The sequence below is a fragment of the Calypte anna genome, chromosome 8 (assembly GCF_003957555.1).
Source record: "Calypte anna isolate BGI_N300 chromosome 8, bCalAnn1_v1.p, whole genome shotgun sequence".
Classification (NCBI taxonomy): domain Eukaryota; kingdom Metazoa; phylum Chordata; class Aves; order Apodiformes; family Trochilidae; genus Calypte; species Calypte anna.
Window position 1 is genome coordinate 6,487,842 of NC_044254.1, and position 18,841 is coordinate 6,506,682.

Sequence of the window (18,841 nt, forward strand, 5' to 3'; positions counted from 1 at the left end):
CAGTGTCTCACCACCCTCACAGGAAAGAATTTCTTTCTTATATCCAATATAAGTCTCCCATTTTTCAGTCTAAAATTGTTACCCTCCTGTCCTATCACTACAAGCCCTTCTAAAAAGTCCCTCCACACTTTCCTGTAGCCCCCTCAGGTACTGGAAGATGCTCTAAGATCTTCACAAATCCTTCTCCAGGCTGAACAACCCCAGTTCTCAGCCCGTATCAATAGATGTTCCAGCCCTCTGCTCATCTTTGCTGGCTCCTCTGGACTTGCTCATACAAGGCCCAATCTCCATACTGTGTGTAACCTTTGTGGCTGCAGAAATTGTGTTTTCTCTGCCCCTGGTAAAGCTCTAGGCCAGCTCAGAACTGATCCTCAGCTATGAGGGAAACCTTGGGCTTTCCAGACACCTTTGGCACGTTGACTAAGATTTCATAAATAGGCAAAGAATTACCCTAATTTTACAGCTTACTGACCAGTAATTCTGTCATCTTACAGGAGCACAGAGGATGTAACAACATGAGATACCTACCTCTGGTGTGGCTGTCAAGTCTAACAATCACTGAAGGAATCCACATCAGTGCCTACTGATGAAATTCCAGATGGAATTCTGTCCTTCCCTTCACCTGCAGAATGACACAGAGCTTGCACAGAAGGATGTCTCTAAGCTATAATCCAAAGCAAAACTCAATATGAGTGATACTGGCAGGTGATGGTTGGGAAAAATAAAACCCATCTGATGTGCACAGAACTTCTCCAAGCTCTCCAGCACCACTCTAGGCTCTCACACTTGTCAAAGAAATGCGTGTGGTAATTTCAAGAGCATTTAAATTCCCCATGTTGGAGGGGAGAAGGAAAAACTGTAATTGATTGTAAGAGTAGAATCTGCTACATCACATTTTTTTCTTATTAATTTACAAATCACCAAATTAGAGAGGAAAAGTGAGTTATTGCCCTACCTGTTTTGATAATTGTACTCTCATAAATACACAAATTTATTAGAAGATTTTCTTTCACTTTTATGAAAAAAAAATAAGGAAACAAATGACAGAATGTAGAAATATGTTAATGTCTTTCCTTCATCAAATGACTATGAATATACATGACCACACTATATTTCCAGATACTTTGATTTATTTTATGGGTAACATGTTTATCTAAAGCTAATCTCAGCAAGAAGCAAAAGGAAAAAAACAGCTCACAACATCAACAGTGGGGAATCAAATGTCACATAAATTAAACTAATCTCTAAAGTAGGCCAAAAAAACCAAATGGTAAAGTATCCAGGATTTGGGAGGCACTCTATTATGTTTAAGACACAGTCAAAAGGCTATGAAGGGTGAGGCTCTTCAAATAAGGGTGAAGGTAATTAAGCTGCCCAACCTTGGAAAACTAATCCAGTATCCAGATACTGATAGTTATCACTTTTGAGTTCATGTTAGTGACTCCCAGTCACATACCCCCAAAATTAATTTAGTTCAGAGCAAGCTGTTTTCAGCATGACACATATATCTGAGCAAATATCTGCTCATTAAACTTGCATGATAAGTGGGTTTTGATCATCACTGAATTTAAGGTTTTTGTTTGTTCTCTTATATGCAGTAAGGCTCAGCTGGTCCTCCACAGTTGTTGGCACCTTTTGGCAAGGGTGCCAAAAGTGCTCCTGAATGAAATGGTCCAAATGATCTAAATGTTGCAGGTACATATTTGTGGGGTGGTCCAGTGCTTACTCCAGCCACCAGTGCAATCTAAAGGACATTCTCCCTCATGGCTCACTGATCCCATAGGTAGACAGTATCATTAGTGCTGTTTAATGAACCTTAAGCTTAATGAACAGCATACACCTAATGACACACCAGCATGCAGGCATGAAGTGTAGCAGCTGTATTGCATCCTAATTTTAATGACTTTTCCTCACATTTTCCTAGTCCTTCTTTACTTTAGAATGGCAGCTGAGTTCTGATGTGGCATAGCTAAGATCACATCCAGCCTGAAATGCCAAGTCTTCCATATCTGTTCCTTCTACAGATGATAAATAACTTTAGACAGTGGGAATGGTCAGTGCAGTGGGGCTGTGGGTTGTCAGTTCTACTGTCTACAGGGTAGTTAGGGTTAGGGTGCCTTAGCTGTATCTCATTCCCATGACAACCCTGCTGCTTTATAACCACCAGAGTATTTTACCATTGAAAAATGAATTTTAAGATGAATTTTAAGATTTAGAAAACCAGCCATCAGCATGTTCTTGGAAATGGCAAAATCTTCTCTGGGGCTGAAATGAGACTGGTTTCTATTTCTTGAAGATGGGTGAAACATTTTCTTTTTCCAATCATAGGCATTTCCTCCAGCTCCACCACCTCTGCTCCTCCATAGACATAGATAAGTGCCTTCATCCCTCCCTGGAGAAAGTCTTGAGTAGCTGTCATTTTCCTTTTCATTCTTCATACATACTTGTGGTTAAGGATCAGCCAACTCTGATGTCTACCCTGATGGGACAGCATCTTCTTCACCTGTTTCCAGCACCCTATTCCTGTAGTCCTTCTGCCCATTCTGTAGTTGCAGAAACACACCCAGAGAAGGTGATTTGTTGTTTTGTGGGAAATGCCAAATTTCCAGTCATCACTATCTTGGAAGTCTCTGATCATGGTTCCATTGAACTGTGAACCATTGAACCACCCTTTCCTGAAATGCTGGTCAGACTCTGCTGTATGCTTCAGTAGGGTCAATGAAGACCTGGATGATCTCTAATTTGTTCTCATTGATGGCACACAGTCTGCTCGTTTCCTTTTGCTGGTGAACCAGCAGAGCATCCCTCCCAAGCAGAGAATCCCTCCCACAGAAGGGATAGATTACATCCCCAGCATCCTCTGAAATCTGGATGGTCACATCCTCTCCCAGGCTCTGCTTGGGTCATGGTTCTTGATGTGCCAAGGACAACAGTTCCAAGCTGTGTTAGATGTGGCACCTATTCAGGGTGTTTTTGCACTCCTGGGAACCAGGCCATCAATGGACCAATGTGTGCAACCAGCTTGGACACCTCTAAACTGGGAACAGCCAAGGAAAGCTAACTTAGAGCCAATAGAGGAAAAGCCTTCAGGAGCTCTTTGAGATGCCAGCCCTCACCTGACAGTGGCACATCACTAGGAAGGAGCAAACAAAAGGTGACACCTGAAGAAAGTGCCCAAGACCTACCCAAATTAGGTGTGCTTGCCAATTAAATTACTGATTAATACATAACTCCACAAGGATGCCCATCAGCTCTGCACAGTAAAAAAGTATTATTCAGTGTTTCTGCAGACCCTAGGGCAAACAGGAACTTTGCCCTTAAACTGAAGCACTTAGTTGAGGCCTGTGGCTTATCAAGAATTATTTATCTCCATTTCTGATATACATGTCTATTTTTTATATTAAATTACAGAAAGCAAAATCTTTGCTTGCAATTATTCACTAATTGAATTATCACCAGGCAGCTCATAATCATTTGGTGAGGGTATCTACCTGTTCCTGTTTTTCTGCCAAACCTTAAGTGAATCATGAAATGCAGCTTCTTTTTTCCAGTGCAATCTATGCCTTATTCATTCTACTGCCATTCTGTATATATGAAATGCACACTGTTCAAAAAATTGCACTGTTGTCTTTGGAAATAATGATCTAAATGTATTCTGGGATTTTATCTATAATTCCTTGAGTGTTTTATAATGTACAGGAGGTAGAGCAAAAGAGCTTTAAGATATTTTGGAAGAAATACAGATTTCTTTGTCTGTATGGGTTTCTTCAGGCAGGTCTTGTTACCAGACTTATTTCATTTACATTTCTCCTGTATTTATGTGCTCTGTTTTAGTGCTGCTTTGTCTATCTAGGCTATCAGTAAGTGAAGTAAGAGACATTTTTATGAGCCATACCCAGTGAAACTAAGAAAAGTTAAGCTAAAAATTTGTATGCAAAACTTATTAATATTTCAGTGAACAAAGAAACAAAATCTCATTTCCAAAGCCCTCAGAAATGAAACTTTTAGAAGTATGGATTCTGTCTTGATAGCCATACAAAGAGCTATTTAGGTCTGGTATCATTATGAGGAAGTTTCAGCTCCTCCAAATAAATAAACTACGGCTGAGAAACTCAGCAAATTCTTTACTTGCTTTGGGTTTTTTTTTAAAACACTATATGACTGTTATTCTGAAAATCTTACTTTTTATGGGCTGGTGAAAGAGTGCATTAAAGCAGATGGAAATGGTTTCAGTTCCACAAATACATTTATTATTAACATGAAGCATGTTATGAAGAATAAACTATTTGTTTTACAAACGCTTCATCATTTTAGGGCACCTTTAAAAAGATATGACCCTCTCATATCTTTAAAAAGATATGACCCTTATCAAACCTTATAAAGTGCTAAGAAATCAAGGTGGCAAAAAAAGTTGGGGAATCCTTTTTGCTGGTGTTTTTTTTGTTTTTTTCCACAGATCAAAACCAGTTGGTGCATGCCAATACTTTTAACTAACCTTATCCCTGGAAAAAGATTTGTGAGCCACAGGTGGGAGAGGAAAATCCCCAATGTGGAAAAATGCTGCTGTTGTCATGCTCCAAACCTTCCAAACATCTCAGCTGGGTCCTGTCAATACTTTCTGGGCATATTCTTCCATAAAATTGAAAACTGAGCAGCACACACTGTTAGTTCCCTCCTAGCACACTTTGCTGACAGCTCTGTAAAATTAAGTACGAATGAATATTAATGTTTGCAGATTCAAAGCATAAATCCTACTTAAACAGATAATGAGGCCTACCCTTACTGAATAGTCTGGGTGTTTAAAGTTGCTGACTTCCTAGAGATTGCAGAAAGACAAGAGAAGTGTACACAGAAAATTAAAATCCTAAAAAAAATTGAGGACTCTCTCATTCATCCCACTCCACGCCATGCTACAATAGAACTGTCAAGAGTCTTGTCCCAGACTTGCATCTGGGAAGCTTCTTACAATATGGGAAACAGAATATGTGGAGCCAGAAGTCTGTTAAGTCCAATATTGAGTGTTTATTGGTAGTAGTCAGGGAAAGAACATCAGGAGAAGAGACCAGGGTGATCCTTTCTCCGTCATTTCCTCCCATCTTTTGCCAGTCTGTAACTTAAGGACTGCCAGAGCAGAAACTTAAACAACAGCATCACATCTAATCACTCTCCAAAGACCTTTCCTCCCTAAACTCTCACCCATTTATTCCTCACCTTTGCTACACTGATGGGTAACATCAGAATTTTTCCTTTTTTTGTTTGTTTGGTATCCACTGAGAAAGATTTCCTTTCCTTCTTCCCTTACTGCTGGTTTTGGATGCATGTTTAAAATTTTATCAGCTCCAGCACTGAAGGAACTGAATGAAAACAGTTTTGTTCACTTATTTTTTTTTCCCCACTATAATATAGAGGAATAAAGCATGCTTGTCTAATTGGCAGAAACTGAGTGGTTAGATCTGCTAGAGCTTGCTTCCTTATCTGCTGCTTTCTAATGTTACCAGAAAAAAAGCCTTTCTAATGGGTAAGGAACCAGATAAAAACACAGAATAAGGACTAATTCAAAAGAACACTTTTCTGTTCCCGGATGTTAAAGCCATGACCCTGTTTGTAAACAGTGATACAGGACTGAGATGTATGGATGTTCAGCATGGCACCACAGCTCAGGGAATATCCATAATCTTCTCAGATAGCCTGAAGGATAAAAACCAGAGACAAGCTCTCTGTGTATCGAGTCATAGAGATAACAGAAGCTATTGAATCTGAAGTTTTCATATATGAAATGCCTAATAGCAATCCCCAAATCACTCTTTCTTTCCCTGCTGTCTGTGCCTGAAGGAAGTTTGCTCACACTTGAGCTGTCTCCCCTCTCACAGGGACCCTCTCCTAATCCAGGTGTGGTCTGGAAAATAAAGCATCCCAGGCAGCAGAGAGGCTGCAGTGCCTGGGTTGCTGCAAGTGATTCAAGCCCAGTAAAACTAACACAAGAAAGCTGGAAAAAAAAGAAGCCCATATTCAGAATTCTATCTGGGGAAGGGAGAGGGAATGGAAATTATTCTAGAAGCCTAAAGGGTACTAGTTTTTAAATATTATATTATCATTTATTGTATAATATATATAACAATGTTACATATATGATTATATTTTAATTTGAAATATCTTATCTTGCACTGATTTTTTTTACCAGTAAAAATGCCCCAGTACAGGCTGTATCAGCAACTTCAAACACTGTCTGTAGACCAACACCTACAGAGCTGGTCAAGGGTTTCTGACAAAAGCCAGTCTGTATCTTTGCCCAGATGCCTGTGTGGGCAGGAGACCAAACATCTCCATGTCTCAGGCTCCTGCAAAGTGCCATAAAATTAATTTTCCCCTCTGTAGTTACCAAGTTTTTTGCAACATGTGAGTACAGCCAATTTGACATGGCTGTTATTAACCAGCTGGCTATGGCTGGGATTGATGTGCATAATGTACCACATCTAAATGGTGGTCCCAGCATCTAGAATGACAAATGAAAGTTCAGACTTCTGGCACCCTCTGCTTACAAACAAATTTATATCCTGAAATGATAATTCACAAACAATAGGAGCAAAACAAAGCAAAGGGAAAAAAAATGATGGTTCTAACTGACAGTTGCTACCATACTTCAAAATGAAAGCATACTTCACTAAAGTGATTTTGCTGTGAGGCTGCATCTTTCAAAAATTGCTATTGGAAAAGAACTTTCCATTTGAAATAATAATCACATATATATAGTTGTGACCGAACTGACAATGAACAAGAAGGCCCTGAGATAGTCATAAACCTGAGACAGATTAATTTGTCTAGATATGATACTGTTTTTCTGCACTGCCCTTGCAAAGCTGAATTATGCATTAGGTGGTTACACTTCATTTATCAGATTTCTTCCCTCTCTCTGCCATTCAGGAGCAGCACAACCACAGCAGCATTAGTACCACAGCACAGGATCTTCTCATTGCTCAAACTCAGCCTGGTAGAAAATATACAATGGTTTTTATCATGCCACTTACTGTCCCAAATCCAACTGTTTCCCCCTAATTTCTTCTGCTTTCTCTGTTTTTCTGTTGCAGGTTTGCTCTATATTTGCCTACCTTTTGGTCACACTGACCAATACACAATCATAGAATCATAGAATCATAGGGGTTGGAAGGGACCTCAAAAGATCATCTAGTCCAACCCCCCCTGCCAGAGCAGGGCCACCTAGAGTACCTCGCATAGGAACGTGTCCAGGTGGGTTTTGAATGTCTCCAGTGAAGGAGACTCCACGACCCCCCTGGGCAGCCTGTTCCAGGGCTCTGTCACCCTTACAGTAAAAAAATTTTTCCGGATATTCAACCTCCTATGCTCCAATTTACACCCATTACCCCTTGTCCTATCACTGGTCACTACTGAGAAAAGCCTAACTCCATCTCCCTGACACTCACCCCTTACATATTTGAAAACATTGATGAGGTCACCCCTCAGTCTCCTTTTCTCCAGACTAAAGAGACCCAGCTCCCTCAGCCTTTCCTCATAAGGGAGATGTTCCACTCCCTTAATCATCTTAGTAGCTCTGCGCTGGACTCTTTCAAGCACTTCCCTGTCCTTCTACACAATCACTGCACAAGAAAAATTTCTTGACTGCAAGTATCAGCCATGACTTTTGTAAAATAAGATTCTTTTTCCAGAATTGCCCCCTATTCTTATTAAAACTTGGGTTGCCTAGTTTTATGTTTTTACAGTTCTCTTCAGTGACAGGCATTCTGCTGTGCTATGCAGAAAGAAAGAACAGTACAGGCAGTGCCAGTGTGCACTATCAGGCATGCTCACAGCTCAGAAGCCCATGCAAGATACAAGGACACAAGTATGTGCTATTTCCTATCCTACTGGCAGAGCAGTGTCGATGATTGGGCATTGCCTATGCAAGGCCTTACTGTTAGCAATGCTAAGGCTAACTGTTAGCAATATAAAGGCTAACTAGAATTAAAGCCATATATAGTCATGTATCGAGTCTGTACTGTCCTTGATCCACAGAAAAAGCAAGTAAACAGGACATTGTGGTCAGAAAAATGAGGATGCAATCCATGTGTGAGAATCTCTTGGAATTATCGAAGGAGGATTCACTTGTTTTATGCCAACCAACTATAAGCTTAGTTTTAGTAATATGCATGAGCTAATTAAAGCAATTAACCAATTGTAACAAAAGTGATCATATGTTATGTAAGTGTTATATAATCACAAATGTATAAAAGAACATCTTAGAGACAATAAAGTTGGCTCTGACTGATCATATTGATCGAGTGTCATCCCCTTCCTGCGACAAGTGGCTCCTCATCCTGCGACAGAGCAGTAGCTAGAGTTTTGAGCTTACCTGATTGATAATAACAGTATTTGTCTTCCCTTACCTCTAAAAAACCCCTCCACCAACCCAAAAGAGGGCATCCTCATAGCAGAGTGGCACAGAGATTGGCTTTGAAACCACACATCACTGAGACCATTTTCTGCTTTGTCCTTTGTGAAAATGCAGCCAAGGAAGGATCAGAACCACTAAAACACAAAGGACAGGAGCAGCAGCCCAGTCCCCAGTACCTGGTGGTTCCCGGAGACCATCAGAGGGAGTGAGAGGAAGGGTATAAAAGGTGGAGAACACCTAAGTGCTGGTTCACTGAAGGTATTCAAAGCACACTGACAGCCTGACTGGGACTGGTCAGACTTGCACTGGTGAAGCTCAGTGTTAATAGTGATTTTTTAACATATTTATTTGACAAATACCTAAACCCCAACCTGCAACAGTGTATTTTTCTGTGTAACAGCCTGTTGAACAAAGGGCATTACCCTAATTTAGATTGCATTTTTGGTGAAGCAGGCAGTAGCAAACCTATATTTTCTATTACAGACTATTAAAAATTAGAATTAAGTACAATAAGTATATTTAAATCCCACCTCCATCCAACTGATTGAACAGCAATGGGAGTAAATCAGGCTTTGTCTTCTGTCTGGACATGAAGTCAGCACCAGGAAAAGACAAAAACCCCCCAGCAGCATCTGTCTCCTGAAAGAAAGACTGTAGTGACTCCTAGGGAATTATCATAAGGACAAAATAAACCTGTTTTTTTTTGTCACACAAAATATATATATACTGTATTATTTAGGAATCAAAGTCTTCAAAGATTTCAGTGAATGCTGTAGGAATATTTAGGTGTTTTCACAATAAATGCAAGGAATTATTAAAAGGTACCTTCTTCCTCTTTAGCATTTCCAAATAAGAATGTGTTAAAAAAAAATAAAATGAAAAAAAACCCAACCCAGAACATATTCAGAATGAAAATGTTTACTGTGAGTTCATCTGTGGGATGATAACACATAAAATTGAGCATCTGTATATTTTGATGCATCTTATTTACACCCAGGGAAGACACCCTGGGAATGTTCTAAAATCCTGCAAAAAAACAAGGACTAAAGGGGCCTTACAGGCACATGGAATTTACAAGAAAACTGGCCAATTTTTTTTACCTGACATGCAAATGCATTGCAAAAATATGCAACATACTTTTTCAGTCATATCAAATATGCAAAAATATGGTTGAAAATGGCAAGTAAAGTAAAACACAGATGTATCATGGTTTTCGTTCTGGTACCATTACAAGGAGCAAAATGCTGAGAAGACATTTTTATTTTCTATATCCAATTTATTCAACTTTCTTGTTTTTACTGTGAATGAGACAGCCATTAAAATAGTACAAGACTTTTAGTAGGTGCTCTAAAATTATTAAAAACAGGATTTTTAAAAAAAAAGCATTTTCAGTGCTTGTCAACATCAATTTTCTTATCAAATTTAATACAAAATTGCTAATGGGGGCAACTCAGCTCCACTAATGCTGTTCAAAATGCAAACTTGATTTTCAGAATCCTCCCCTCCATATTTAATATGGTGATGATCACAAGTAAAGCTTTGCTCCAATATGTTAATTTCAACTCTGGGTTTTTTTTGCTGATGTTACTCTTCATTTGAAGATTACTGTCAACCTCTATTCCACAGGAGATCAAAGTGAGGCATCCAGTTTGTACCAGATGCCATCATACAAAATTACATTTAAGAGCTCTCCAATGTAATTAAAAACTCTGCATAAACCAACTCAAAGAGAAAGACATACTGTACCAATTCTCCACTCTTTAAACGGCTTCAGGGAAGGTGACAAAATGTGGCTTAAAACTTATGCTAAATGTGCCATCTTCTGCCTTTGAAATCCTAATTAATTATCTCACCTGAAAATCACTGTAAAGATGAGATTGCAAATCTTTTTTTGCATACCAAGACATCTGGGTTCATCTTCCCCAGTGATGAACCATGGCAAGCTCTGGAGACGTAGAAATGGAGACATAGAATATGTCCATAATTTATTTCTGGCACATATCCTTTCACCAAACTCTGTCATGTACCATCCAACAGCTGAAGTCACACAATGTGGCTTTCTGCCTGGTCATGCTACTCTGACCCCAATGGTCAGAACCATTTTTGGGCCTTTGTCCCCCATTCCAGTGCTGGCAATATGTGAATGAAAAAGGTATTCAGGGGGAGAAGAGATATAGAGGGACCAACCTATGCTATATTTCCAAAATCCATCTCAAAACGGTAGAAGAAACACAGATGAACCCCAAGAAGAAGCCAAAATGCTAGAGAGAAAAGGCTCAGTTTCAGACCTGCATTTTGTTTAATTTATCTTTTATCATGGGGGGGGTTCTATCACTTTTTTGTAGTTTTGCAACAAAACCATTGTTGCCTGGCACTACAGCTCAAAGCTCATGCACAGAGCAAGAAAATCTTTAAAACCAGTAAGACCACGCCAGCACATGGTCTGGGCAAGGTAGCCCAGACACCTCCAGGCCTCAGACTCCAGCTTTTTCCTACCTTCCTTCTCCAGAACTGCTCCAAAGGGATCCAGGAAGCCAAGAGCAGATGCAGTTGGCGATGGGACCCCAAAAGGAACACCCTGGTTTCATGAGACATCGACTGCCACCAGCACATCCTCAGGTGACAATCAAGAGTTATTTACCAAGGTGAGGCTGTCTCCCACTGCCTGCTTTCTTTTAACAGTTCACAAAGGTACTCTATTGACTTTACACCACAAAAGATGTTAATTGAAATGCATCCAGCTGATGCTGATGCCAAGAATATGACTACGAGTAGCTTCTAGTGTTTATAGGATTGAAAAAGATGAAAACATCCGGTCTGGCATGCCAAATCCATCCTGGGGACTAAGTAACAGAGTTGGTGTTCATTAACCCTTCTCTATTGGCTTTTTTAATAAAATGAGATACATCTTCGTCCAACATACAAGCAAGATTTATTTATTTTTAACTGACAAAGAAATGCAAAATACAAGGTACTTGGCAAAGTATTGCTTTGAGTACCTTGGCAGCTTGTCATGGATAATGGAACTGTTGTCTGATGCTCAGTCATTTGCAATTTAATTTACCCACAAAATCTCCCACTTCTTCTTGCACATATTTCTCCACAATGTGCCTATTTACCTTCCCAAACCAGGAAGAAATACATTAGATGATTTAAAGGGTAGCCCTTGATGCAATTTAAAGCCTTGCAAATTGATTTTCCTTAATGAACTTTATATCCTGACATCCTGTCGTTTTTCCTCTAGTACATTCAATTAGGCTATAATCAGTTATTAAGGGTTAGATAATGGAAACGTGACATCATCCACACAAGGCAGACATTTTTGCAAGAGATTAATTAAAATTTAATTTTCATGCAAGATTAGACCATCTGAGCCAAAAGGTGCCTGTGATAATTGAAAAAAAAAATAAATAAAAAAACCTACAAGCTGGGAAAAGGAACAACACCCTGCTTGGGTAGATGCTGAGATGAGAGAGAACCATAACACATTCCTCTTGAGGAAGCACATTCATTTAAGAAATAGATGTGCTGCATTCATCTAACCCACAGAAGAACAAAAAAAAGAGTGACTTGAACCTTTCCTTCCATTCCTGTGAAAGAACTGAAAATGTTTTTTAGTGGAAAAAAAAGCATCAGTCATTCATGCTCTACCTTCAGGTAGCAGTACTTAAAGGGGAAAGGCTTTAGTAGGTTTTGTTAATATTAACTTCTGATATAGAGGAGCTTAAAATATGTATCTAATCTTAACTGAGAACACAGCTCAGCAATTCCATTTACCCCATATTGAAGATGGGAAATTGTTGTTATTCTGCCAGGAAAACTGATCTATTTATCTGATGCAAGATTCTCTGTCAGCATTTTTGTACAGCTCTCCCCACTCAATATCACTGCAGGACGTCTGTAGAGGATTCAAATCTTCAGAGGTCAATATGTCAGGTTCAACATAAGGGTTTCTTTTCCTTCTCTCAATCTTTTTTTTAAATATCTGTATCCTAAGTATTCTAAAAACAAACTGAAATTTAATGCTTATGACTAAGAACTTGGTAGTAACAGCATCCATCTTGCTGCAGTAATTTTGGAGACCCTTGTATTTCAGAACTAAAACAACCTGCAGCTCAATAAAAATAGCCAGCAGAGTCCATAACACTTCTTAACATTCATTACTGCTTTCTCCAAACAGCATCTCAAACCATGCCAGCTGATGAGAAATTTTTAGGCCATTAACTCAAAGGGCAGGTGCTAGGGGTGAGAAAAAGGTTGAAAACCTACAAACAGTTCTTGCTCATGTAGCTTATCCCCAGCTGACAGACCATGTGGTTGCCTTCCTGACCTCATCTACTGACTCTCTTAGATTTTTCTCTCCATTTATGTTCAGGAAAACAAGAGCCAAGCCTGAGGGTCACTATGTTCCACAAAGATCTCTTTGTGGGGTCTGGGATTTGAGTTGGTTCTTTTTTGGTCTTTTGACTCTTTGTTGGCTCTATTCTGTAGGATTAAAAGTAAAACTCCATCTTTTGTTCAGGTTTTCACTTATTAGATGTCCTTGAATCTGCTGGATAACTCTTTCTCAAAACAGTTTACAGAAACTGCAGCTTTCGTTCAAGTTTTTAAAAATGTGTGTTCAATACTGCATTTTTTTCCTGTAGCTTTCTAGGTTTTCTTTTCTTTTTCCCAAACCTTCCAAGAATCCCAGGAACCATCTATAACCACAGTCTTAATTAAGAAGAAAAGTGTTTTGGATCATTAGTCTGTTTGGAAAAATTGTAGCAAAACTGTAACTTAGGTTTTCAAATGACTGTATTTCTTCCCCAGAGATAAGGCAATTAAAGTCATTTCACATAAAATCAAGCTTCTCCCCATTGCTTCAGTGTAGGTGTGCAGAAGTAAGAACAAATCAATACCAGAATCTATTCACAGGGAAAAAGGAACAAATATATCTTTATAATTACAATATGTAACACATTCAGGCTGCATTCCTCCTGTGAATAGTTCTGATCTGAATGCAAATAGATGCTTTATGCTGAAATTTAAAAGAGGACCCAGGAACACAGACCAAAAGAGCCATTGCATTCTATATGCTATTTGATATATGAGCTGAGTTCTTAATATTTTCTCTGCATTCCCGTGATATACTGAAGAGCAGCTTATGTTGTAATGTATGGTGCAATGGAAATATAAACTAAGAACCAGTTAACTGGCTGAGAACCTGAAATCTCTCCTTAAATCCATGCTCCTTATAGGCCTATCAACATTACCTATGTCAGTTATTAGTTAAGTGAGAGAGAAAATATACCATATAGGAACAACATAGAGATTTAAAATGAGGTTGCTCAAACTACCAGCAGCTAAAGGCTAAGATTTCTTTGCTTCACATTTGCTCATTATATAAAAGTGCTCATATAAATGAGCCCTAATTCAGTGCTGGAGCTGCTTGGAGCTTGCATAATAAGAGAAGTCTAAGAAACTTGTTCAGATTTGTTCAATATTCACTTAGATGTGCAGATATTGATCTTATCCATCCCCTCACTCTTCCCAAACTGAATTTCCTCCATGTGTGGAAACACAAAATGAGCAAAAGCTCTGCTGTCTCCCTATTCCCTTGCCTGGGAATTTCACCCTGAGGAGTTTGCTTATCCTCTCCTTGACTGGTCCTGAGCTACACCATCTGGAAAACTGCTCTCAGATCAGTTCATGCTTCTCAGCTGGAGGGGATGTGCCCTGTGGGCAGGGTAGGGCTATAGGAGGAACAAAGGTGCATTAAATATTCCCAGAGTGAGTCCCAGGCCACTCTATTTCATCTACAGACAGAAAATAAATACAGGAAAAATAAGCAAGGCATTGAACACATTGGGGAAAATGCTGTTCTTCCTAGTTGTTTTTTAATATACTCTCTTCTGGGTGAGTGCTGAGGCCCTTGTGTCCTAGTCAGCATAAACTTTGAATTTCTTGATCTGCATCTGGGGCTTGCTGAAAAACGAGCTTTTTGATTACAACTCTTCCCCTCCCCTGCTCCACCCCAGCTGCTGCTCTCCTTCTGCAGCTCCAGAAAATAAAACACAGAACCATTTACTTACTTACTTTTAATTTTTTTTTCTTTCTTTTTTTTTTTTTTTTTTCTGCTTACATATGAGTTCTTTCATCTCCTTTTTCAGTCCCCTGAATACTGCTGAAAGAGTGAACACTACATTTTGGTGAAGTGCCCAGCTGCACCCTGTAGCATGTAGAGGGTGTTGGGACTGAGGCACAGCTGGGGCAATGCCACCACCATCTAATGATGGTAACAAGACCCAAAGCCCCAACTTCTGTAGTTCTCCACTCTCACCTCTTGCTGAGAGAAAAGAAATTAGTAGAATCTGTGAGGGAAGGAAGCCAGGGATGGGAAAATAGTGGAAAATAACTATTTTGTATGCTCTTGGTGACTCTAATCCTTTGCAGAGAAATGCTATTTGGGTGATCTATGTAAAATGGAGTTGGGGCTCCCAGAGGTATTCTTGGTGCTTTTCACAGCTCTGCCAAGTGGAACTCAGCTGCATACACCACCTGCCAGCCAAACTACTTCAGTATTTTCCTTTTATGTCAACATTTCAGTCAGCCCACCCCCCTCTCCAGTCACAAGAAGATGAGTCTTGTGTTCCTGCTTCCTTTCACTTCTGTTCTTCAGCTACAACCACAGCAAACCCATGGCAGTGAACAACCTTTGCTGATCTGTAGATAACTATTCCACCCTGCAAGGCTGACATGCCATCTGGCTGAAATAGGCTGACACAGAACAGAAGTGGCTCAAACCAAACAAAAACCCAGAAGTAAACCTTCTTTTTCCCCTCCTTACTCCATTCTTCCACCTCACCTAATTCTAATAACCTTGAAAATTTGTGAGAGCACCTGGATGACAAATAAACATAAAACTAAAGGAATACTATCTCAAACAACTTGGTTGGGTCTTGCCATGGAATCTTTATGTCTAGGCTGCTAGTGAGGAACTCATTGCTCACATATTCACCTTCAGCAAGGAGTGCACATCAAATAGTATCAGATAAGAAGATTTTTTGCATGTCAGAACTGACTAACTAAAAATGGTGCTTTAATGGATTTATTGCCATTCCCCTCTCCCCCCCCTCCCCAGAACACATCAGACACTCATTACCTTCAAGAAAAAACATTACAGCACATCAAAAAAGACCTACCTGGTCTCCCACTGATCAGGTTTACGCTCATGCAGAAGCCTTCTTTTGCTTTTTCAGTGTCATTTATCTCCTAAAAAAAAAATTTCCTCAGCATTGATCTCTGCTGTAGATGTTTCCATTCCAGAGATCCCTGGTTTAGCCAGTGGTGTTCCAAGACTCAGCAGGATGGCTGGTTTTTAATCAGCTGAGTAAGTCACTTGGGCCTCTTAATGCCTGGCAGAGATTTACTTTAGGATTTTTGGTTTTGATGAAAGCACAAGTGGGAAGGAGCAAAGCTTCCGTTCTCTTTGTAATTAATCACAGGTTAAAGTGCTCTACGAATTATATAAGTCTCAGGAGAGATATTAGGTTTTGAATTTTCAGCAAAGCACACAACTTAAGACACTCTTGGCTTTGTGTGTTTAGTTGACAAAAGTATTAGTCTCTGAACTGGAGGGGTTCAGTTTTAGTTTTTTATAGGTTGGAAATAACCTTGATAATCTGTGGAGAGTTATTTTTTAACATGATTTTACCTTTATTACTTGTGGAAAAATTGTGACTATTTAGGTTTATACACCATGCCAACCTGATAAGGTATGATAAAAAATTCAGGTGATTGTGTTTTTCAAGCCACTCACTCAGTTTGTTTGTTTTGTTGGTTTTTGGGGGTTTTTTTTTGGCTGGAGGTGGGTGGAGGAGTCACCCACCAGATTAATTTGCAGTGAAGCATATGGGTGAGAGCAGCCTTACAGCCAGCTACAACTCTTGCAAATTCATCAACAAATATCACCACAGCTTTTAACATCCTTCCCTGATATGACTCCAGATTCATCTCATTGTTCACACCACAGTAAGAGACAACTGGTTAATACACATCACTATCATAAGCAATGCTTCAGGAGGTGTTATATCTCCCCATATGTGCCAATTTCACAGATTCTAATGAGATTGTCTTTGTTTTGCTTATGAAGTATTTTTAAATTCAAAGAAGTTTTAAATTCAAAGAAGTCTACCCAAAAAAAAAAACCAAACAAAAAAAACCCCAGAAATCAAACTTTGAAAGACATTTCACTTAAATAGTAACATTTCATCATAATAGGAACAAAAGAAGAGTAACAAATCCAGCCTAAGTCTCTTCGCTACAGCAACAAATCCATTCCCTGCACTGTTTTTCCATCAGTGCCAATTCCCCAAAATGGGATCTGCAGAGAAACTGCTAGGCCAGAGCTTGAAATCCCTCTTGAGAAGGAAGGACTCACTGTGAGATAGATAGTGAAGGTTATTTCAGAAGTACATAAAGCAACATAGGAACATGCTTGGTAGCTGAGTAAAGTTAAAACAATCCAGCCATTTTCTGTCATCTTCACAAGTGGTCAGAACAAAACAGCCTCAGCTCTATTTCTCTAGAGCAACAGCAGCAAAATTGGTCCCTTTAGGGAATTTAAGGTGCAAAACTAGATTCCCAGTAGCTCTGTGGAAAGATATACTATTTGCCCCCTGGCTTCTTTAAAAAATTTCAGTCATAATTCATCTAGAGACTCCAATTTACCAATTTGTTCTCTTATGTATTCAAGAGCCATTTTAGAATATCTGATTGCTGGGAAATAAAATAAAAATAATCATATTGGGTGGCTACAGGTTCAAATATATAAATTTAAAATTTCTGAGAATATAAACATTTCAGAAAACTGTTAATGGAGAGAAAAAACCCTAACTTTTGCATTATATTTTTCTTTAAGTTGTCCTTTCTCTTTCCTTCCTTCTTCCTATAGCCAACAGCTTTTTTCTGCAATCAGACTTTCTTCTTAAATTGTCTCAAAATAAAGAAAAGGTACAAACACTGACATTGATATATTAATGACATTTCAAACAGTAAAGCTTGAAATGCAGAAATTTGGAAATAACCTTGTCTTTCAATCCCCTTTAACAAAGTGCTACTTATTCTGTAGTTTGGTTAATGCAGGGTTTACTAAAGGAATTCAAGAGATAACCTTAATTCAGTAATCCCAGGTCAGGTCCAATGGCTCTAAGGTTGCTTAATAATGTTAAACAAAAGGGAATGTAAAACAGCACCAGTTAAATCTGAAATACTGGCCAAGTATTTCCCCTTAGGGTAGTGTGGTTATCACAATTCTCAGATTATTTGCTTATTGTATAAACATGTCTATCCCATTTATCTACCTATAAATACTGTCTTCCTGTTCTGTGATGAGCATTTGAAGTCCCCTTACCTCCAGCACTAGCAGAAAAAAGAGATTATTTCCCACTCACTCCCAGGTGTGGCACAGAGCTATGTGCTGACTTACACAGCTTTGTTTCTATTTGTCTGCTTTCTAAAATCTGAAATCAATGCCTTGCTTTGTACATTTCCACAAAGGGTTGAGTTATGCAAACCACCTTGTGGAGATCCCAGGGAGGCAGAGGGGATGGCACGGGGACCACAGCTCTTGGAGCACAAGGGAGCATCATGGGCATGCAAGAGTGCTGGGGTCTGCAGCCTGGGCTGAAAGGCACAAGCAAGGCAGAACTTGGTGCAGATGCACAATCCCAAGCAGCTGAACCAGGTTTCCCAAGGTTTCAAGAAGCTTCTGCAGCCTGTGGTGAACTCTGGGCTAGTGTCAGGGTTTAACACTGGCCCAGCAATTGAATCAAGTAACAGATGCTCTCTATTAATACCCCTCTCCTCCCAGTTAAGGAAGGAGAGAGACTTATGGGTTGGAAACTAAACTACACAACTTTAATGAAACAGTAATGATAAATAGGAAAAATTACTAAATATATACAAATATACAGGAAAATTGATACCATTTCCCCCCCAGTAACTCTTACGTCACCACCGAGGCTGCAGGGCAGCCCTGGGAAAGTCCAGGCTGGAATCCTGGGGTCAGCAGCAGTTGGGATCTAGTGGCAGGAACACAGGGATCCAGGCTGGCATGGATCAGGACCACAGGCAGAAGAACAGATGGAATCCTCCCAGGATGCAGAAGCAAACAGGGACAGGTGAAGAAGGGGAAGCAGGAAGGGGTTTGACCCTCGTGATCCCTCAAATTTATACTGAGTATGAGGTGTATGGGATGGAATACTCTGGTCAATTCTGGCATCTATCTTGTCTGTTCCTCCCCAAAGGAGGGCTGCAGGTGGGACCTCTTTACTCCTTTTCTCCTTCTGGAGGGCAAAATGTTTCTCAGAACTGAGCAGTGTCCTTGACTGAGAAACTTGCTGTTAATTTCAGCAAGTGCAGCTGCTTACAAGAGACTTAGCTGAAAGCAAA